The sequence below is a fragment of the Poromitra crassiceps genome (assembly GCF_964638095.1).
Source record: "Poromitra crassiceps genome assembly, chromosome: 3".
In the NCBI taxonomy this organism is placed as follows: Eukaryota; Metazoa; Chordata; class Actinopteri; order Beryciformes; family Melamphaidae; genus Poromitra; species Poromitra crassiceps.
This window is the reverse complement of record NC_139625.1, coordinates 51,262,694-51,269,916: the sequence shown is the minus strand read 5'-3', so window position 1 is coordinate 51,269,916 and position 7,223 is coordinate 51,262,694.

Here is a 7,223-nt window from a genome sequence, read left to right as displayed (position 1 = left end):
ATGTGGTCGTATAAATAAGTTGTCATGCCAACTAAAATGTTGGCATGCAATTTGTATTTATTTATTTATTTGTAAAGTACTGACAAACTGCTGAGATGATGACACGACATACAAGTTTATGTATGCTGGCTGGTGAATGTGATGAGGAGGTGGAAAAAAGCAATCGCTTGCCGTCAATTGCTTTTTAATCATATCATCTGAACAAAAGTGGCAAACCTAAAAGAGGAAAGAGACACTATCTTTGAGCGTGGCTCCAGTACAATTTACTCAAGCTTCAGGAAATGGAACCAACCTAAACATTGGTTCAATGAAGATTTAACTGACATTGATAATAGAATAATTATATAGCACACATTTTGCTCAGAGGCTATATTATTCTTTTTTTGCCTTTAACTTCTTCCTTTTTTATTTTATTTTTCACATAAGAGACTGACATGTTCTCCCTGGCCATTAGCATGGTGGGGACAGACTTTCCCACAATATGCCAGCTATTATATACTGTATATATATATATATATATATATATATATATATATATATATATATATATATATATATGCCCACACAGAGCTCATTCAGAAATAAGGGTCAATAATAGTTTGAATATCTGTTGTAGAAATAATGAAGAGCAGCAGACTGTTCCACAATACACAGCAACTTGTTAGTTTGTATTCATAGCATTGAAATACACAGCAACTTGTTAGTTTGTATTCATAGCATTGAAATACACAGCAACACGTTAGTTTGTATTCATAGCATTGAAATACACAGCAACACGTTAGTTTGTATTCATAGCATTGAAATACACAGCAACACGTTAGTTTGTATTCATAGCATTGAAATACACAGCAACACGTTAGTTTGTATTCATAGCATTGAAATACACAGCAACACGTTAGTTTGTATTCATAGCATTGAAATACACAGCAACACGTTAGTTTGTATTCATAGCATTGAAATACACAGCAACACGTTAGTTTGTATTCATAGCATTGAAATACACAGCAACACGTTAGTTTGTATTCATAGCATTGAAATACACAGCAACACGTTAGTTTGTATTCATAGCATTGAAATACACAGCAACACGTTAGTTTGTATTCATAGCATTGAAATACACAGCAATACGTTAGTTTGTATTCATAGCATTGAAATACACAGCAACACGTTAGTTTGTATTCATAGCATTGAAATACACAGCAATACGTTAGTTTGTATTCATAGCATTGAAATACACAGCAACACGTTAGTTTGTATTCATAGCATTGAAATACACAGCAACACGTTAGTTTGTATTCATAGCATTGAAATACACAGCAATACGTTAGTTTGTATTCATAGCATTGAAATACACAGCAACACGTTAGTTTGTATTCATAGCATTGAAATACACAGCAACACGTTAGTTTGTATTCATAGCATTGAAATACACAGCAACACGTTAGTTTGTATTCATAGGATTGAAATACACAGCAACATGTTAGTTTGTATTCATAGCATTGCAACATTTTGAATCTTTCAGAACAAGTTCAAAAATGAGGAGCGAGCAAATTCCTGGAGGCTTGACACACACACACACACACACACACACGCACGCACGCACGCACGCACACACACACACACACACACACACACACACACACACACACACACACACACACACACACACTATGAAGGGCTGTTTTTTCAGCTGGTAAAAAAAAAGCCAGTGATGTAATTTATTTTCTCAGAATTTTAGTTTGGGGATGTCAAAGATACAGCTTGCTGCAGTTGTGTTGCTTATCTCATCCCTGATGGAGTTTGAATGCAACATGGTCTGCTTTCTTGTAGGAGAGAGGTACAAACTGGATCTTGAGTTCTTTTCCAAACTACTAGAGAAGGTTCTGGAGAAACGCACAGATAACCCAAGTACCCTATTGAGAAGAAGTCCATCAAGAAGTGCAACAAAAAGTCAAAGGGTAACTAACTACCTTCAATTAAATCCACCACATTATTAAAATTATATTTCAATTCACATAATATTTTTAGGGCACACACAACTAGAAATATATTCCTTCTTTCCCTCCTCAGAAAAGAAAGCTTAGAGGAAGCTGAGTGATGTGGAGAAGGACGAGGAGCAGGAGAATGGAGTTCCTGACTTGGAAGAAGTGGAGGGAGAGAAACGAGAAGGAGGATATCTCTGATGGAGGGACCCCTGCTTCGAACCCTAAGAGAAAATGCAAAATAATAATAATAATAATAATAATAATAATAAAGGTAATAATAATAATAATAATAATAATAATAATAATAATAATAATAATAATAGAGGAGTCCTCAACTAAGGAACCAAATGACAAGAATATGAAAATGGAAATGTAGTCATTGTATTGTGTGTGGGTTTTTGTTTATATATACTCAAGTGAAGCATGCATACCTGAAGATGCTGAGGGGGCACTACCTGAGGACCATACACATTTTGAACATGTAATGTACCTTAAAATTTCTCTTTTCTCAGTCGTAGTTGTGCCAGTGCGTTTGGAATGAAAATTCCCCAATTTTCTACATATTCAGGTCTGAAAAGATTGCATCTCTCACCTATCTTTGCAACCAGACATCAACAGGGGGCACTGTTTGTTCGTTGAGGTGTGGACAGTGAACTGCAGTCTGCATGTGGAATGAATGTATGCAAATGTCAAGGTGTGCCGCTCATCGCTATCTGCTTTTCAGATGTTGATAGCGACATTAGTTGTCGTATTTGTAATATTTTAAGCATATTTTTCCAACAAGATCCTGCATGTTAATATGTCACAGTCAACACATTCAAATCTGAAGTGCTATGGATGATATACTTCTTGACTAAGTCCTCCAACATAACCTTTTAAAGGAGTGTAAATCCCAGCATGTGTCATTTGTTTCTTTTACCCACAGTTATGAGCCATTCTACTGTTACGAATTACCTCAGCATTCAGTGATGTGTGTGTGTGCTGGCATGTGGCTCTGTGTGTATATATGGATGAATGGATGTGTCTGAATGTGTGTACTGTACGTGCCTATGCACATGCAGTATTGTGTGTGTGTGCGCGTGTGTGTGTGTGTGTGTGTGTGTGTGATGGACAGACCGCGTTACAGAGAGCGTGCACTTAGTCAAACTGGAGACTTTTCCATGACCTGCTCCCTATGGCATGCACTCTATCTGAGAGGCTGAGTGAACTGTATAGCTTTATCAGTATAAACTTCTCAAGGGTCAACGCATCACTTCAGAGGGAGATGGAAAGCTTTTCTTTGAAACAGGCTATCATTGTTTCACTTTGGTGCCAGCTCACCTCACCTCCAACAGAGAAGTACGTACATCCACTCGCGCGTCTCTTGGCCAGGATCCAAGATAATTCACCAAAAGCAGTTTAATCAGGAACACCTAATCACACTTCTCTGAGAAAATGTCAAAGTCCCGTCATGGTAATTTTAAACCACAGATTTTTTTTATCACTTTTTTTCCTGTATTTTTCCTCCCTTTTTCACCCCTCCCCAATTGTACTTGTTCAATTCCCCCTGCTGTCCTGGTCATTGCTCCACCCCCTCTGCCAATCTGGGGAGAGCTGTAGAGTATGTAGCACCTGCTTCCTCCGATACATTGTGCAGTCGCCAGCCACTTCTTTTCACCTGACAGCGAGGGGGTTTCACCGGCACGACGTATGAAAGGATGAAAGGATCACGCTATTCCCCCTAGTTCCCCTCCCCTGCAAACAGGCGCCACGACCAAACAGAGGAGGTGCTAGTGCAGCGACCAGGATTTGTACCTCACCGGCTTCCCACCCGCAGACACGGCCAATTGTGTCTCTAGGAAAGTCTGACCAACCCGGGAAGTACCGCTGCGGGGAATTGAACCCGCGTGGTGGTAGGCGAGTGCTTTTACCTCTACACTACAGACACCCCAGGAAAAACATTTTAAAACATGTACCTTTTAAAGCTCCCATATTTATAAGACTGATACAAAAGGAGGTGGGAGGCGGGGCCAACTTCAACGTGACCTTTTTCTCAAGAGAAGGTTAGGAGTGAATTAATAGATAAAGGTAGAGGCCAAAGAATATTTAGACACATTAGACATGCCATTCCACTTGTAGGAGAGACATGACTTTTTTCGGGCATTGAACACTGTGTTTTTGGTTTATTTTGAATGGAGTCTATTGATAGCACTTTAACGAGTTGTGCTTTGTTGAAAGTAAAAAAAAAAAACTCATCTGGTTTGTTGTTTTTAAACATTCTTGCCTTTAATGACCTCTTGTGCTTTTTGGTGGTGTAGCCGGGGAAAGGAGAAAGGGGGTCGCAGGGGTTCAAAGAGGGGACATGGATGATTTCACTTGAGTCTTCTTCCCTTTCACTCCTCACTTCCTCTTCCTGCATCGACACACATCTATGTCTCACACCTGTAACCAAGCATTTCCACTCCAGTCTGTTTTTACTCTATCTTCAACATTGCCTCCTCATGTCTGCTTGCCTGTCTGTCTGTCTGTCTGTCTGTCCAAACCCCCACAAACACACACACACACACACACACACACACACACACACACACACACACACACACACACACACACACACACACACACACACACACACACACACCCCTCCACCTCTCTCTTTCCTCCATTTTTCCATCCTGGTCTCGAGGCAATAAGGATTAGAGTGGCGGGACCATAAGCTGTCTATTTATATCAACAACAGCCTATGGAAGAGCAGCAGCCTGTGGCTTGGCTTAGCACATTAACACACAAAAGTACAGAGGAAAGTGGACGCCAATAGACCCCTATTGATCAAAGTGTTAAAAGCTTGAGGACAAGATGGCAGTGGGCCCTTACATCACCCTATTAAAACAAGAATGAATCCCAGGGTGCTTGGAGTCATCTGTCCAAATATGTGCTGTGGTTGTGAGTCCAGCAGTTGCATTATGTCTTCCAAGGTTGCTCTGTTGAAGTGCGTATGCACAGAGCGCTTTGGCAGAGGATCCAGTGTGCTTGACTTTGATGAATTGTGAAGTCACGGAGGCTTTGTTTTGAATAGCAATCACGGCGGCGTTGTCCTCTGTTCTCTGTGAGTGTGTCGGCGGGGCTGTGCGATGTTCACATGTCAAAGGCATTCAGGGAAAGGACGAAAAACAAGTCACCTGTCTGTCTTCATAGGGGCTTGATGCCTTTTTGGTGTTTGCAAAAATCACACTTGTTCAATTTTATGCAGGCAAAGTGACACCGAGTGACTTCTCCAGCAGCTGTTTGTGCTGTGCTTGCATTTGATCTTATCTCACCAAGTCTTATCTCAGTTAGCTTACCAAGAGAGACACCAGATCTTAAACCTGTGATTTACGCGTGCTGCTTTGCAGGTACTTAATTTGCTATGCTCTCTCTCATGAACTTCCTCCAGTGGGCCCCTGCGCATCTTGCCCGGGCCTGGGACAAAATGATCCCATACAGCTCCACCCCTCCTCCATCCAATTAAATAGACAATTAGAGGGCCCTCCTGGGCCGCCCAGGGCCCGGGACAACTGACCCTGTTGTCCCCCCCTGTCGGCAGGACCTTCACATCCCTCTTTCCTTCGTTGACTCCTTCACCTTTTGTATCCTCCCTCTACCCTCGTCTTGTATGCCTCTCTGCGTATCTTATTCTAGCTCTTCCCTTGTTGACAGTGCCAGATATGTGTCTACACTTGGTGGGCCATCTCCAGACAGGTTATAAATAACTAGCAGAGTTTTTGCCTCATGTCTTGAGAGCTCTACTTTCTTCTCACACTTGAGGAACCATGGGAAAAGAATCTTTCCCTTACGCACATGGCACTCATAATAACACACACGGTTGTACACAAACTCTCCAAGCACATAAACCCCTTTGCGAGCTTTGCACAAACACAGACAGATGCACAGAATGAACCTTAGTGACATACAGCTGTTGCAATGCTAAAATAACTAGAACGACCACACCGCAGATATATGCCTCCGCCAACAAGTGAGCAATAGACATCCATATCTGTCGAGACTTTGACGTTTTTAAGCCAAATGTGAAGAAATTCCATCAAGGTGTTACTGAGATATGGCGTTACCGAGCTTGAAAATGGCGTTTGTGGGGTCACAGTGACCTTGACCTTTGACCACCAAAATGTAATCAGTTCATCCTTGAGTCCAAGTGGACATTTGAGGCAAATTAGATGAGATTTCGCCAAGGCGTCCCAGATATATCACGTTAACGAGCATGAAACGAGCAGTCATGATGTGACAGTGACCTTGAACTTTGACCTTTGACCACCAAAATCGAATCAGTTCATCCTTGCATTCAAGTCGACATTTGAGCCAAATTGGAAGAAATTCCATTAAGGCGTTCCTGAGATATCGCGTTAACGAGCTTGAAAATGGCGTTCATGAGGTCACAGTGACCGTAACCTTTGTACTTGGACCACCAAAATTTGATCAGTTCGTCTTGGAGTCCAAGTCGACCTTTGAGCCAAATTGGAAGAAATTTCGTCAAGGCGTTCCTGAGATATCGTGTTAACGAGCATGAAAAGAGCAGTCGTGAGGTCACAGTGACCTTGAACTTTGACCTTTGACCACCAATATCTAATCAGTTCATCCTTGCATCCAAGTCGACATTTGAGCCAAATTGGAAGAAATTCCATCAAGGCGTTCCTGAGATATTGCGTTAACGAACTTGGGAATGGCATTCGTGAGGTCACAGTGACGTTGAACTTTGACCTTTGACCACAAAAATCTAATCAATTCAGCCTTGCATCCAAGTCGACATTTGAGGCAAATTTGATGAAATTCCATCAAGGCACTCCTGAGATCTTGTGTCGATGAACTTGACCTTTGACCTTTGATCACCAAAATCTAATCAGTTCATGCTTGCATCCAAGTCGACGTTTGAGCCAAATTGGAAGAAATTCTGCCAAGGCGTTCCTGAGATATTGCGTTAACGAAAATCGGACAGACGTACGGACGTACGTATGGAAGGACGTACGGACGGACAACCCGAATAGATAATGCCTCCGGCCTGGCTATCGCCGATGGAGGCATAACAAGGTTATAAGAACAGAGGCACTGTTTAAAATGTAATGTTAACTTCCGTTACATAACCTGTACAGAGGGAATGTGGAGTATGTTTCTACAGTCAGCTAAGTATGGGAAACTTGCTGAAACAACAGAGTGGGATGAACGACAGTCTGGGAGAAGGAGAAATAGAGAGAAAGAAGAAGAAAACAT